The sequence below is a fragment of the Pollicipes pollicipes genome, unplaced genomic scaffold, assembly GCF_011947565.3.
Source record: "Pollicipes pollicipes isolate AB1234 unplaced genomic scaffold, Ppol_2.1 Scaffold_4002;HRSCAF=4701_pilon_pilon_pilon, whole genome shotgun sequence".
NCBI classification, from domain to species: domain Eukaryota; kingdom Metazoa; phylum Arthropoda; class Thecostraca; order Pollicipedomorpha; family Pollicipedidae; genus Pollicipes; species Pollicipes pollicipes.
In genome coordinates, this window is record NW_023596420.1 from 3,246,460 (window position 1) to 3,263,432 (window position 16,973).

Genomic DNA, 16,973 nt, shown 5'->3' on the forward strand with positions numbered 1-16,973 from the left:
AGAGACGGAGAGATGAAGAGAGAGCAGAGAGAGGAGAGAGAGAGAAAGAGAGAGAGAGAGAGTCGGAGACAGATGGAACGGACAATGACAGACAAATATTGTGGCACCGAAATAAACAGAGCTCGTAAAGCAACACACTTGCACCAAGAGCACCATCAACCATTTCCTGTCCTTGATGGGTAAAGCAGACATACGCTACAAGCTGTGCGCGGGATTATCATATCAAAAGATAGAGATAACGGCTGGTTTACGGTGCTAAACAGGAGAACAACTGGGAATTTCGTATGGATGATTGTTCATTGTAAAACCACGCGGACGGATAATTCTGCACTCTTTTTACAGCATCTCCTTCAGTATGGCTGAGTTCTTGGAGATCTAGCTTGCATTTCCATCTTTATGCAACATGTCCCCGATGCGCCTCGACATGAATATTTTATGTTCATTCTCATCCCATTCCTCAACAGACCCCGTGCAGCCGGCCTGTGGGTAGTCACAGGGGTCCGCGTCAGAGAGGGAATGCCCCGCCGCTGGCCGACCGCTCACCATCCGCGACAGAGAGGGAATACCCCGCCGCTGGCCGACCACTCACCTACCCCGCCGCTGGCCGACCGCTCACCATCCGCGTCAGGGAGGAGATACCCCACCGCTTACAGACCGCTCACCACCCGCGCCAGGGAGGGATACCCCGCCGCTAGCCGACCGCTCACCATCCGCGTTGGGGAGGAGATACCCCGCCGCTAACAGACCGCTCACCGCCCGCGCCAGGGGGGGGGGGGGATACCCCGCCGCTGGCTGACCGCTCACCATCCGCGTCAGGAAGGGGATACCCCGCCGCTGGCCGACCACTTACTACCAGAGGCACGCCACCGGTCCTAAGTCGGCACAAATTGAGCGCTTCGGTGCTGAGCGGATGGCGCATCAGACACAAGCCGCCCGGTGTAAATCAGCTGGTATCATCAGCCGGGGAGCAATACTGCCGGCGATAAGGGCTGCCGTAACGGCCACCACCTAACTTGACGCCGTTACAGCGCCAATGCGGATTGACGGACTCGTTTCCACGCGGATAAAGCGCCGCCCGGCCGCTCCAGTGAGGGACTGTCGTTCCGCTGGAGCTCTTGCAATCTGTAAGCCCACCACACGGGCAAGCACTCACATGTGAAAATCGTTTCGCTTTATCCGGCCACTCAAATCACAAGAGACCCACTTCCCTAACGCTAAACTTTATCGACGCGCATAAATGCATGCGTACCACGTCCGAGTTGCCCTCTCTGGCGTCCATACGGCTGTTTCGGTAATAAAACTCTGATTCCCCCCGGTGAGAGCGGGAGAGAGAGCTGTATATACTCAGTTAAGGACATGCTTATCAACACGGTATACTTGACATCAAGTTGTCAAATGTTTTTTTTTTACAGATGCGTACCGTTTTGCTTGACAGGGTGATCGGTATATACAGACTCTTCCCCCGTCTCCCAAGATCTCCGTTATGTCTACTGGTTAGTCCCTCTAGACTCTGAGCGTTACGTTCCCATCTTAGGGCAAGTCGAGGACCAGAGGCAGGCGATGTCACACCATCTGATAAAGCGCATTGCTGCTGTCATATTTTCTGCTTATGCGTTGACAGTTACAATTGCACATTTCCCACCGTTTGATCGAACTGATATCGGAGGTCAAACACTTAATTCTTTCCCAACAGTTCAGTCTCAACCACTAGCTATTGCATGTGACTGAAACTTTAAGTTATCGTATGCTTTGTATTCAGTCAAAGTTTGATCCACCTTTTCTTTCCTTTTGCTCCGTGTAGTCAGCAAAGTTCCTCATTCCGCTAATCGACTTTTGTATGAGCTGACTTGTTTAAAATCTGCTAATGAGTGCGTTCGATAACAACGACGATCATCGGGAGCTGCTCATTCCTTTCACGCGCTTGCTATCAACGTTAATAGGTACGAATTTCAGACCGAGAAACCTCTCCGAACAATTCCGCTGCCCGTAATGCCTGACGGGCACCATCTGAAACATCTGAGCCATGGCAATCAGGCTCGGACTGCACTTCCGGCGAGCCCCAGCAGGTGGCTACAGGTTTCATGTCTGGTTCGACCCAAGGGATTGCTGGCTGCCAGTGTGCGTTCAAAACTGGTGCTGAGCTGGCCGACGCAAGTGGCTGCTGATGAAACTATACACCCCCGGGGAAATTCCGTCCGGAGGAATTTACTGCCTGTGGTGCTGCAGCTGCAGGGGCCAAAGATGTCATGGGCCTTCTACAACACGTACCTCGTGAGCGCATTGGAGCTGTGGGTTCGGTCAGTCGATTATCGACTGCAGTGCTGGATTTCTGAGCATAGGGATTTTTGTAAGAAGGAAATTAAAACGTGTTACGCATTTTGTCACCGAAGTACTTAGTTCGTGTGCGCTTTTCAATTCCCCTTCCTATTTATAGGAATTTTAGATACCACATTCCGAAACCAAGGACGTAGGACCGCCGAATGTATCTGGGACATCACATCCTCCATGACGCCTCGCAACGCGGCTCGCGTTTAGCGATGTTTCCTGACACATTGCTGGTGCAGCTAATGATCCATTTTCCGTATTCTCAGCGTCCCGACCTCCCACCAATCACGTATTGACAAACTAACCAGCCGAGCGCACTGGGTCGAATGCTCCAGACGTCATCTGAGGTCGGCAGCCGTCACCGTCGCGCCCGTCGTCGCCGGCCATATGGCGCCGCGTCGGCACCGACAGGGCGGCGCCACGGCCGACGACACGTCCGGGGTGCCGCTAACTGGACCGACGGCACGCCCGACGTGACCGACGCTCGACTGATGACGCTGTCTCGCTACCGACGGTCCTTAGTCACTGCCGTGCCAAAGCCTCGCCTGCCGCTCTGGGAGCTCCAACTGTTACACTGTTACCTTCGCCGTCCTGTCGCGACATACACTGTCGTTCCATGACTCCACCGTTATGTCGTGACCTCCGTTAACGCACCGCGACCTCTGGGTCAACTGGCATGCCTTGAGCGCCACTGCCGCACCGCGACCTTCTCTGTCGCGCCGGGCTCGTCGACATCGGCCAGGCCCGGGCCGAATGAGGCGCGTCCGCCGCGGTGGCGCCTGGCGGACGCGGTCAAGCGACGGCGCGTGCCAAACTTGGAGCCGACGCACACCCCGGAGACCAGCCAGACATCCGGCCGATCGGCGCCAGCGCCCGGCGCCTCGACCGCATCGAACAGCCTGAGGCTCAGTCCTGGAATCGGGACGGCAGCGCTGTTTGCGTCTCGCAGAAGGCGCGAACCGCTAAGCCACACACTGTACCTCAAGCTCGCTGCTAACCACGGCCAGCAAGCGCGGCTCTGCAGAAGAATTTTCAAATCCACGCCATGTGATCACTGCTCTTTAAAATGCATTTCAAGCAAAGCATGGCAGCGTGACGTCACGGCAGAAACGGCGGAAATGTCTGCGAGAGGTCGGGTCACGAGGGCGCGAGCCGTCGCAGTCAGAGAACAGCTGACCAGAACCAGCCGGAACCATAATCTAAGGCAAGGTATAAAGAATATATACACTACATGAATTTATCATTTATATTGTGAAAGACTTTAAAGCTGCTTTAATTTGGTTATTTTCTTGACTTGGGAAAACATTCAATAACCTGACAATGTTTTAACGTTTCAGACAAGGCCACATCACGTTTACCAGTTTGCGTTGAGCTTTTGATAAGTTAAGGAATGCCTTGCCTGGAAGCATCTATCCGTGATGTAACGTCCTAAGCTCGGGCCCAGAGTATCGGTCTGGGAAGGGATGACACGGACAAGAGGCTTATTGAAAATGGAAGGTACAGTGTGAAGAGTTCCGGATGTTAAAACAACAACTACATGAATGATCTGTATCCAAACAGGATGAAACTGGTCAGCAACATGAATGATCAGACAAGATTCTGTCTCTGAGATCATCTTCACTGACCAAAGAGCAAAAGCTTATCCAGGACAGCCCTTTCCCGGCTTCAAGGCTTCCCTGAACCCTCCGTTCTCAGAGCTGTGCTTCTCGCTTGGCTCCGATGGATGATCTTTGGGCGTTCGGACGGAGATTCTGAGAATTTACCCAGGAAACCAACGCCGCTCTGTAGCCCTAGGAGGTCCCCTGAACAATTGCTCTCTGATTTTGCTTACAGTGAATTTAGGATTGCGACTAACTTGTGATTTATTCTTTGCGCTACGTTTGGGTACAACACGCCTGTGACTAGGTATCTATCCGATAGCATCACTGTTCCGTCTGGTCGGCTGTCCCATCTGTCCGTCATGTGGGATCGTCAGGGAAAAATAAGGAGTCCCACCATGTTTTTAAATAACGCTCTCCACGCATCGGCATAGGATTAATACCAAACGTCTACCAATTAATGCCATGCTCGTATCACTCCATCCCAGTTCCTCATCCATGCTGTCTAGCCAGCTACCCCCGATTACAAGTCCTGTAGCTGTTCCGCGCGATCAGCTGACCTGTGTGGTCAGCTGTGTCGTGTGATCAGCTGTGCCGTGTGGTCAGCTGTTCCGTGTGGTCAGCTGTTCCCTGTGGTCAGCTGTGCCGTGTGGTCAGCTTTTTCGTGTGATCAGTTGTTCCATGTGGTCAGCTGTCCCGTATGGTCAGCTGTTCCATGTAGTCAGCTGTGCCATGTGGCCAGCTGCTCCGTGTGGTCAGTTGTGCCGTGTAGTCAGCTGCTCCGTGTGGTCAGCTGCTCCGTGTGGTCAGCTGATCCCTGTGAACACCTGCTCCGCTCGGTGGTCTGTCTGTGTGGTGAGCGGTACCGTGTGGGCCTGAAGTAAATCCGACCCGGTGTTGGCAGACGTCTCGCTGCTAGGGATCGATGGCCGGGGCTCAGTGTTGGAGGCTGGTGTCCAATATCAGGCGAGCCGCTGATATGCAGGCTCGCTGGGTCTCGTCTAACCCGGTCGATGGTGAATGGATCGATAAATTCGAAGAAAACCCAAGAGCTTTACTCGGTCAGCTGCCAATGAGCTCGGCAAACCTACGTCATTCCCCCACTTGTAGGTGGCGGTAACCTGTTACCGCATTTATGGACAGCACTGTTCAAAGCGTGGTAATCGCCGCCCCCTGATTCTTTAGCATCGTGGCAATAGCACTACATTAGATCAGTGTCTGACCAACAGACCACCCAGACCAACCAATTAACAGCAGCGAAGTGTCCTGATTTCAAGCTCAAGCCGCTCCAGCATCATGGGCAAATATTAAGAGCCCAACGCCTCGCAATGCAGAATTAAGCACCGTCAGTGATCCGCGACATCGGTATTTTGCAAGCAACTTTGCTTCTGGGGTAGCGAGGGGGGTGTTACTTTGGATATCTTCATCGCTGCGGAATATCAAACCAGGTTCGACCTTAAGGTTAGAAGCCAAATGATGATCAAAACAAACTGTGCAATCAAAATACTAAGTGAAATTAATTTAAGTCAGGCGGCAACATTTTTGTTTTTGTTCCAGACGATAAAATACTAAAAGAGCAACATAAGTGAGAGCCAAACCGACTAGATTTAGTGTTGACAGCAACTGTATTTGAGCTCCGTTTTAGCTATTGGGTCTCACTTAACGGATACGCGCGTGCCTGACATGCGTATCTTAGTTTAAGAGTGAAGAGCTCTTTAAGGTAGTTAAATTTAGTCCGCTTGTGCATGTAGTTAACCTATCTATGTCTGGGTGTAGGATGACCTCCAGATGACATGGAAGAGGAATAAGAAATGCTAGCATGTTTCAGACGAGTTTTACGCACCCCGAGCATACTTGCCTCTTATCATGTTCTTACATTTCACCCAGACTACTAGAGATCAAAATAAGTTTGAGCTGATCATGAGCCCAACATATGGACAGCGACAACTAATCGCGACAGTGAGATGCAATTTTTCCGCTTTTTAATTCTTGGTTTTATAAAGGAAGTTTGCAAACACACATGCTCCTTGGTAAGCTAACTAACACTCGGTCGGGAAGTTGACTGCGCTACGGTTTTTCAAGCGCAGGTAAGAAACAAACGTCGCATCCGCATGATATTTGCTGTACCTGGTTATCTACCAATTTGGCATCCATTGTACATATCTGAGCTTTTGATTTACCAAGATCACTGTCCAAGGGCATGTCAAAGAGATGAACTAAAAAACTTTGACCCCCAATCACTTTTGTAGGCTTTTTCCCATTGTTTAAAACTGGTACGTCAATAGAAAATCATGGCGCCTAAGATTTATTCATGTCTCGTTTTTAGAAAATGAGGTTTCCGTCTTTTGTATGGCATTAAGAGCAATAGCTTACAAGCAAAATCATCATTAGCAAAGGTGCAATTAACCGTGGCCCGGTTCCTGACCCACCTTTATGCGTACCGTTTACAAAATACAAGCTCAGCTAAACAACGTATTATTTCTAAGTAATTGAGGCCTCATAATTCTACTACTCTACTAAAAACAAGCTGCGATATCATTTTAACAAATAATGAAGTCACAATAGGTCACATGAGGATATGAAAGATAATATGATGCCGTCCAAAGTTAATAACCCATGCTGTCAGTCGCAGAGATGCTAAATGAGCGAGTGCGAGGAGTACATCTTTATCAAAGGACAACATTAATAGCATTATTCCTCACAGAATAAAGAGGAAAATGCAGAGATAATGGCGATATTTCCTTCTTTTCGCTAGACATGTAGCCAAAGCATCACATCTATCTCTCCATTCTCCAGCTTATTCTACGAGGAATAAGGCTATTAATACTATCTGATCTATATGCATAATGTTTCTCGCAAGTGCACTTAGCGACTTCGTCCCTATTGTGTTTGTAAAGCTATTGACGTATAATTTCATACAAAAATGTGCCCGTTCTTAGTTTGTGACAAATACATTGCCAGGCACCGAAGGGATTACGTACAATGTAGACAACAGCTATGGCATCTTGGTTACACGGAGACGTACCATACACTATTTCTGACCGCAGAAAAACATTGTAGTGGTCACATAGACCTGGTAACGACCTCAAATTACTTTGTCTGAATGTATTAGGCATTGACCTTAGTTAACCTCAGTTGACCTCTTGGGCAGCCGACGAAACCATTTTTGAGTCTGGAATACTTTTGTCCTTCAGCAGCTCCTAAAAAGGAATTTAGTCCGAAGCGCATTGTAAAGAAGTATCGCTCTTGTAGGCTATTGGTAGCCCAAATCTGATCGGTGACCTGATCTGACCTAACCATGCGCCTTGTCGTGGATTGGGGTTTGGGTATCATACACAACATATCAAAATTTCTCGACTTTAGGCATTGTGGCCATGTGATTTGCTAGATCACATGCAATCCCGTATTATCATACAGATCACACCATCATGGGGAGCGTCGAGTCCCGAAGCGTACGTCACGTGTATTATTCTGTAGGTAATGCGTGTTTCCTAACTTCCTGAATAAAACCATTCGAAAAGAGCTAGGTATTATTATTGTAGGTACATTATATTAGGTAACGCCTCGACAATAACACTCTTCTTATTACGTCAACAATCATGTGTGACTATTTCTACCGTGTTCACAACAAAACATGTCAAAGCATGAACCCATTTGTAGCATTTTTAGGGCCTGTATATCTTCCGGCGTTCTCCTTGTTCAGGACGCTCTGATACAGCGTTTACGTTGTCCCTTAAAGTACGGGTACGGAATATTGTCCGCGTTCCGCACAGAGAGCCATATCTTAAAGGAAATGTTGCACTTTTGAGGATATTAAGCATCAGGTAAGATGAAACAAGTTCACTTATAGCCATTGGTTAACTTTTAGGTGAAAAACGCTGTCCTACACAACACAATTGCTGTGTTTAATAAATATGCTCCTTAATATATCATTGCTTGACTGCGTCATGGAACGTTTGTACGTTTACGTGCTGTGAAACCAGCGGTGCGAAATTGCCACCTCGGCACTAACTCGTGGTACTGTGATTTCCCGAAAGGTGGCCGTGGCGGTGCTGGAAGTGTCCGCTGAGCCTAATATCTCTATATGCTCGTGTTTTGGTTCTTTGTTGTCGTGTTCCGCACATTTATCCGTAAGTTAAGGTGTTTACTTATATTTACATACTCGGTTGTGGCGCTGTTCTTAGGTTATTTAATTACAAGCCTTGTTTCCGTAATAACTAGCAACCATGTCGAACTTCTAATATCATGTAGCACACAACATGCTGCGTGATTGAAACTTACACAGCCTGCTCGACATTGATTGAGAGCCAATTGACGTCAGTTATATCTGAAAACGATGCTCTTATGAGCGGCTCGCCGTTTCTTCTTCTTTTGCCTCGAACGCCACATGACCTATAGCCCAGCGCGATTTCAATGACGTCTCTATGGCGTCATGCATGCTGGAATGACCTTGAAATACTCGGCACGAAAAAATCTGCACGTCTTCGCGGGCGTGTAGCTCAGAAGCTAGATGATTTCAGGCCTGAAGAAGGGCAGGGCTGTGAACTGCATGGAATGATCTTCAAAATGGCTATTTCAGTTAAAACTCCTCACAAATATTGAACCCCCCGCCCCCTATAAACGCATGGCTGCAATTCCTACAGATTCACGTCCTAGCAGCAAATTTCGTGAAATGAAACGCCATGCGCGCCATCTCTGTTCGAATAGCGAAACCGCAGGCGGCCGGGAGCGGACGTGTAAACAACGCCTAATTAGCCGCTGCTTTAGCAGACGAGTGAGCTCATTAGCCATCTCACATTGCCGCCGGCCCGCGCTCGGATCCCTCCGCCGATCAATTGGAGGGTCCGCAGCCGGCGGCGCCTCGTCAACCCCGCACACTCCGTCGGACCGCCGACCTCATTACCACCGTGCGATTACCTGTCGTCGATTTTGGCGGCGGCCGAGCGGGCGCGCGGCTGGGGCGCCAGCCCCGCTGGTGGTCTGCTGTCGGGTGCCAGGAGCTGCGGCGAGCGGCGCGGAACTTCCGACATGCAGCCGGAACCGACTCAGCCGGGTCGGGCGGCAACACGGAGAGGAGGAACCCGTCGTGATGAATGGGACACGACCCCGAATGGGAGCGGTGTGCCGAGGGCGTTATTCAAACAGAATCTGCGTCTATCGAGGAGACAAATTCAAGGGAGAGGCACCGAGGTTTAAGCGTCCAAATCCATAACTGGTTCAAAGGCGTGTGTGTTTTTACATGATGTGACTGCAGCGTGTGTGCATCTGCTGCTGACAGCTATTGATGTCTGCAGGGCTTCGATCCGATCGGCGTTGGTAACCATGGTTGATTTCATGGCATCAAATCACATACTCATGGCTTGACCGGCGTCTCATTTTTCAATAATGAAAAGGGCAGCTCTTCTGAAACATCTAAAACGTTTCAACGTGAGCACAGAAACCACATGGCTTCGCGGTATTTTCAATGCCGCATACTTGCTGTCCCGGATGCGGGCGAATGCAGCGTCGCGAGGCGCCATAAGCACACATATGGCTCAAAGCGGCCCTCGACGCCGGTGCGATTTCTCGGCCCAATGCAGCGAGCTAAGGGCAGGATCAACATCCATAACCTCAGCCGTTCAGGATCTCGGAAAGCCGCCGGACGGCCCCTCCCCCCGCTCCCCCCCCCTCTCCGCCGCTCTCGCCGACGCCGACCCAGCGGCCAGCTGACGTACGACGCCGCCGCACGTGGCCGAGTCGACCCTCGGCCGTAAATTACGCCGGCGGGCGTCTCGCCTGACCTGCTGACCCCTGGAGGTCACGTGTCGAGCTGGATCAGGCCACCAGCTGGGGGACCACTGCGGGCTAGCGAGCTGAGCGCTGCGGGAGCGCGGTACCTGTTGGCCAGGGCGGCGATGGAGAGACAGTGATGTGTTCGATCGTGCGAGGCCAGTGGCGTTTCGCTGAGAAACTGACCTGATGTGCTTCATGATGTTGCTTTTGATGGTCAGTGCGCTTTTCATGCTGTTTAGCTCATTATGGTATATCACACGCCAGTGATTTAAACATATTTTCGTAATACTTAAAATGCTTTGAATAGCTGCTAGCCGGGCGATAGATCTTACCCAGTGTATTTTGGTATATAAGCAGCCTAAATTGTTCAGTGGCCTCTTTCTTTTAGCTTTTCTTCATAGCTTTCCTTTCTCCTATGTCCCCTGGACTTGAGGACACACGTCTCCGTCAAAAGAGCGCTTGCTGGACGATGTCGGAAGCGTTTCACAATGCGCGTGTAATGTGTGTCCAGATGTTTACGCAGACTTACGTGACTTGCTGATGTTTCCGCAAACGTATATGGTGTGTTTGCCCGTGCGAGTCGTGCCTTGGGAAGTCTGAATCCAGCCTGCGTTATTGGAACGCGTTCAAAAGCGTTTAAAATTACGATGCCAACAGTTCACTGTGCGTCTAGCCTCGAGGTTCGTGGGCAGCCCATTGTGTTTAACAAGCTTTCTTTTCCTACAGCTCGGTCCTCACCTGATCAGACCCGACCCAGGAGCAGTTCCGGGCTTCAGGATCCGGGTCCCTACGAGCAGTGGCGCTGCCGGCCTCACTTCTGTTAAAAGGACTTTGAAAGCCACGCTCAGTTAGTCCGCGGTTGATCGATGCAGCTTTGATCACTTTGGCTCCAGTTAGCAAATTTCGTGAACCGTGAAAAATTGTTTAATAAGAAAACATCAAAGGGCCAGCGGAGGCATCACATTTCACTTTGTTTTTTATTTTTTGTAAAACCATATCCACGCCATTCCAGGAAAAGATAATAACATCCCAAAAACAGCGCTGCTGAAAGAGCTCAGCTGTGTAAACCGCCCGCCAGTGGGAGTCATGCCAATGATAAATGCAATGAGCGTGAAAAAGTGGAAGAGGAGTGGCTGGAATCTCGTTCGCCTATCGACACCTACTTATGACAAATATAAAAGCACAGAGTACGTAGATTGGTATGTGTACTAGCTGATTTACTTTGGAAGTTACTGTAACATAACAGTAATGTTTAAACAGAGTTTCCGTTTTACAGACAGCTTTCATGTGAAGACATGCGCAGCTCAAGAGACTGCTAGGTACCGTAAAGGAATGAGGCAACGTGGATAACAATGCCCATAGAAACAAAGACAACGCCGTGCTCATACGCTGAATGGGATCCGTGTCGATAAATAACACAATCTGTTGTTGAGGTCTACACTTCAAGCCTGTACCATTTGCTTAAAGTAGCATAGTCCGCGCAACAGTAGAATCCTGCTTACACACCCCAAATGAAGCAAATGCAAAAATGTGTACGTAACAAGCCTTCATACGGAAACGCAGATTGAGTCCTTTTGAAGTGAATGTTTGCCAACGGTATAATAGCACAAGGTGGAAGTGAGCTGACTCTGCCTCAGTGAAGAGTGGCAATGAGAAATTAAAACGTAAGCGTGCAACAATTGTGCCTTGGCCACGCATCTGGCGCGTCATGATTTCGAAGACTTATTTACCCGAGCTTTAGCTTTAGGGTGATAATGAGGCAGCCAAGAATAAATGATGTCTATGACACAATCACTCCGCTAAAATTGTGTTAGCAGTCACTGATGTGTAACACACCTCGCAGAGTAGAGTGGCCAAATGATAACACACATCATGCGTGTGGAACTTAAGGGGAATGTTCCGGACTTGCACAGGGTTTGGAACTAAAATAACCATCTCAAAGATCATTCAGTGCAGTTTACAGGCCTGCCCTCATTAAGGCCTAGACCCTTCCAGTGTCTGAGCTACACGTCCGCAAAGATGTGCAGGCTATTTCGGGGAGACTTTTTCAAGGTCACCCAGGCATCAGTGACGCCACAATAACGCTATCCAAAGCCGGCCTTTACATCGCTCATTCCGTGATCACGGCCATCATGTAATCGTCGAGTCGTTCATATCTGGGTTCGTGATCCCGATTTCCACCAACCATCAATTGGCCTCTCAATTAACGCGGTGCAAACTACGATGACGTAATCAAACAAGGACGTATTAAGGAGCATATTTATTAAACAGATAAACTGTGTGGTCTAGAGCTGCCCCTTCTAAAGCCTTTTCCACTTAAGATACACCAATAGTTATCAGTGGGCTAATTTCACATGCAATTCTTGGCCGCTTGCTTTGCTTGGAAGTGTTCCTCATTTAGATGAGGTTCTGAACTAAAATAGCCATCTTGAAGACCATTCGGCGAGGATCATCCGGAACACGACGCGCTTGTTCGGCCCCGACTTATGTAGTTTGTTAGTAGTAGAAGCCCCCACAAAAAACAAGGCTCTTACAGTTGATGTTTGTGGCAGCGACAACAGCGGAAGCGTGTGTCTGTACCGCCAGGCACAGCATCCCTGCGTGCGTTCACGTCTGACACAGACCGCTGAGGATCGAGCGCCACGCCGAGTCTCCCCTGAGGAACGGCGCACCGGCATACGCTTGGATGCACGCAGCTACAAACATCGCGCGCACTCGCGCATGGCTGAAGACCGAGGAAGGCAATTCTCGCGCGTGTTGGCCACCAGAGCCCCTCCCCAGGGCCTGGCGCAACTCACACGTGCGCACGCACGCCCGCTCGCCCGCACGCACGCCCGCACGCCCGCCCGCACGCACGCACGCCCGCACGCACGCACGCACGCCCGCCTGCCCGCCCGCCCATCCGCCCGCCCGCACGCACGCCTGCCCGCCCGCCAGCCCGCCCGCCCGCCCGCACGCACGCACGCAGACACGCACGCAGGCCTGCCCGCCCGCCCGCCCGCACACACGCGCGCACGCCCGCACGCCCGCATGCACGCACGCACGCACGTACGCACACACACACAAACACACACACACACACACACACACACACACACACACACACACACACACACACACACACACACACACACACAGCGTGCAGCCCATTGCTCTTTGCTTCGGACACAACACGGGCATCAATGCAGTTTACTTCCTCCCATTTGCGACAGAGGACTCACGGAGCACAGCCCACTTCCCACTGATCCCTCCAAAGCGCGCGCACCCATTGAGCCCCACTCCTTACGGCTCGGTGCACAGGACGTGCAGCAGGGCAGCCAGCGCACCCCGCCATTCAGCCACTGCAGCTCATCACACCGCAGTGCTCTCCCTCCAACTCGCGCGGGGCACGCGCGCCGGCCGGGCTCCCTGCGCGGCTGCGGAAATGGAGGCAGCTGGCCGGTCGGTGCGCTTTGGACGGGCGCCACGCCCGTGCGGTGTTTACCCGATCGTGGTTTGGCTGCAGCGGTCTCGCCTCGGCGCGCCGCGCTCGATCCGAACGGCGGAAGGCGCCGTCGCCGCTGAATGGTCGTCACCGTTCAGCGCCGGCGGCGGTGAACGACGGAGGCTGGCGAGCCGCGACGCCCGGCCCGTTTTTGATGCGCCCTCCCCTTCCACCAGGCAGAAAGTGAATGCAAAGGGGCAATGGGGATAATGCGTCGTTGGTGCAGTCGGCGGTATAACAGGCGATGCAGAACAGAGCACTTCCAGGAAAAGGGAACAATGTGAACGATGACAATGCTAAAGCACTCGCTATTTGCAACTGTTTGGATGTTTGGAGGAAGGGGAAAAACCAGGCGTAACTTTGGGTACAAACTTCATCGCTGTTCTTTAAAGGGAGTGTTTCACATTTCTATGGGGTTTTCAACTCAAATGGCCATCTTGAAGACCTTTTGGTGCAACTCCCAGCCCTATCCCTCTCACGGCGTAAATCACTCTGGTTTCTGAGCTAAACGCCCACGAAAATGGGGAGAGTATTTCTGTAAGAGTATTTTAAGATCGTCTTGGCGTTCATGACATCATGACGACGTCGTTAACATCTCGCTATTTCATAAGCCAAACGGCGATCAAGGCCGAGGAAAATATAACGGTGAAGGCATTCCTATCTGACGTTGGTGAGCACAATTTTCACATATAACGACCGCCAATTGGCTCTGAATCGATGCCGTGCAACGTATAATGACGCAATCAAACAATAACGTATCGAGGAGCGTGTTTGCTAAACAGAGAAAGGATGCCGTCTAGAGCGGCATCTTCTACTTAAAAGTACATCAATAGCTATAAATTAGCTCGCTTCGTCGTATCTGATGCTCGTTATCATATCTTCAAATGTGAAACATTCCCTTTAGCTCATACATTTCGCTGATAGCGTGCAGTGCAACAAATTGTTTTATCACGCTCATTATGTGATCATGCTATAAGACATCCCAGGCAGCTACGTCGCATCTTGTTTGATGACGTCAACAAAATGGTTGAGTTGCCACATCACTTACCATCGTCAGATAACTGATTGCAGCATTAAGTCGAAGTCAATATAAACTGAAACCTTCCGTAATTCACAGATGCCCCGCTCAGACAAGCCGCAGCGGACATAAATTCAACTCCTGCACGCATGTGTAGACGTTCACACGTCAAAACCGCATTTACGTGTTAACAAACTGGTTGATTCTGCTAGCTATCGGAGCGTTTGGCATGCAAGGCATCCAAAGCGGCCTGTGCATCACGACAGCCACGCCCCTTTTTGCAAATCTTATGCATGATGCAGCTGCATCCCTATTGAAAGACCGTGCGCTGCTAACCACGTATCGTCCTCCCTTCGATATTAATGCTATTCACACGTCATCTTGCCCCGCAACATCTCAGAACCTCACGGAAACTAATTCGCCTCTCTAAAAAGTTATGTATTATTTGAACGGAGCTGTTCATACCAGCTCCACCAGCTGTGGTGGAAATTCGCTTGATTTTTTTGTTGGTTGACAAAGAAGCTTCCTGCAAACAGGTGAGATTTTGGCGTTTGGCAATGCTCCATGCAAGCAATCGTCCCCTGACAGCATACACTGGCTAACTAAACGGGTGAGTACGTCAACGTATCTGTGGGATGTAGTGAGCGAGCCCTTTCCCTTTCAGCCCAGCTCAGGTCACCCACAGCGCCCCGCAAGGCGCTGACCCAGGGCGGTCCGGTGCGTGATCCCAGCGAGGCCACATCCGCTCGCCGCCGAATCGGTTCAGCGGCCCGAGTGTTTGCCGCTGGCGCGCCAGTCGGCCGCTGTGTGACCCAGCGAGGCCACATCCGCTCGCCGCCGATCGGTTTAGCGGCCCGAGTGTTTGCCGCTGGTGAGCCAGTCGGCCGCGGGGCGGACGCAAAGGCGGCGCCTCCACGAGCGGGCGGCCACAACTGACACTGGACCAGACGGCGCCTCCACGAACGGGTAGTCACAACTGACACTGGACCAGGCGACGCCTCCACGAACGGGTAGCCACAACTGACACTGGACCAGGCTGCAGTCACGAGTGACACTGGGCCAGACAGGTGATCGTCAACTGGAAGCGGTGTCGCCTAGGGCAGCAGCGTAACCGCCAGGTCGGAGGCAGTTAAAAGGCAGTCAATTGACGAATAGCTCCTCCGAAATATGTGACGAGTATGTGCCCAACGAAAACGTTGGCTGCGTATCATCATTACTGTTTACGTCCTTAGCAGCAAAAGCATCCTCAAGTAGCGCTAGAATTTTTATACAGGTCAATCTCGCAATACTGGACCACTCACGTCTCTGCTTCACCTCCAAACTTGGCGACCATGTCGGCGACATCTGAATAAAAACGGGAAGCCGTCATTGGAGGCTTTGCTCTGACAGGACAGACGGGATGTCAGTATCAAATTGATTAAATAGCGTGGATACTTTGAGACCCAAGGTATGGATGAAATAAGTGCTGAAGCACATTTCCTAGCCTACAAGTTGTTTTGGAATACGAAATATGACTCTTGAACACACAGGAAGGCGATGACGTCATATGGTCAATGCTAAACATTACTGCTAAATTTTCTTTTGTTGCCTGTGCGTTACAGACATAAACCTCAAGTAGGCATGCCTTAGCCTACGCTCCATTGGTAAACATACTCAGCCTTTTTTGTTTGAAGTTGTTAAGCCATATTTGTCCCATGTCCTAAATTGGCTGTTCCAGTACCTCACAGCGCCGTGGAGTGGTATATCATCTCTCTTCAACTATGGTCCCCACTACCATGCCTTGCCACCGTGCACTCGGGTAACAATGTTCAAAGGTAGCACAGCTCGACCAGAGCTATTAATAGACTCGCTCACTCCTACCGTACCCCCATCCCGCCTCACACCCTACCACCTATCGTTTCAGTCTGAGAATGGACTAAGGCCGAGCATTTCTCTTCAACATCGATATTATTATCCTCTGGTGTCGTCTTGCCTTCAGTGTCAGTTTCACACCTGCCTCCACTCTTAGGCTTGCGGGGTCATGACAGCGACACCTCGAAAAATAAAGTTCTCACCCAGGAAGCGTTCAACCAGCTTGAGCATACTTCAAACGCTTCCCATACATGCCAGCTGCGGTCTCGTAACTCCTGAACTCCAGACGACCAAGTCAATCAAAGTTGGATGAACTTGGACCGGATCTGCCTACAGCAGATGTCCGCTGGTACAATCCAAAATACTCGATGGTTGATTGGGCTTATCAATGTGACAGCCAGACGTCAGTTCATTTCATATGACACATCACAGGGACGAGGTTGTTGGTCCGAAACCATTGCTCCACGAACGTAATATGTGCGAAACCATTGTTCTAATGCTTCGGCGTTCCGACAATGATGAAGGTGATTGCTCTACATGCGTTTTCATCCCTGGAAAACGGCCATGGAAATGTCCTAACGACTACGTTGTGTCAGACACACAGATATCCACGATTTCAAAGAGTGACAAAGTGCCGGCACAAGTTGCTTACATAAACCCAGCTCCAATAACTCTCTGCCAAAGAAAGGAAACTTGTGTTCCAAGCTTCATGAAACGCTGACAGGGCGTGGCGTCAGGCTCGGCTTCAAAATAAACGAAGCCGCTTTCTCAGGCCCGGAATTCATTGAAAACAAAAATATTTGCCACTAGATCTGGGAGCCAAACACCAATGCGCCAACTGTGTACCGGAACGGGTGGGGAATCACCAGATGAGGAAAATCGACGGTATTTACATATCAAAAGAGCTGGCAAAGCAATTCCGTAT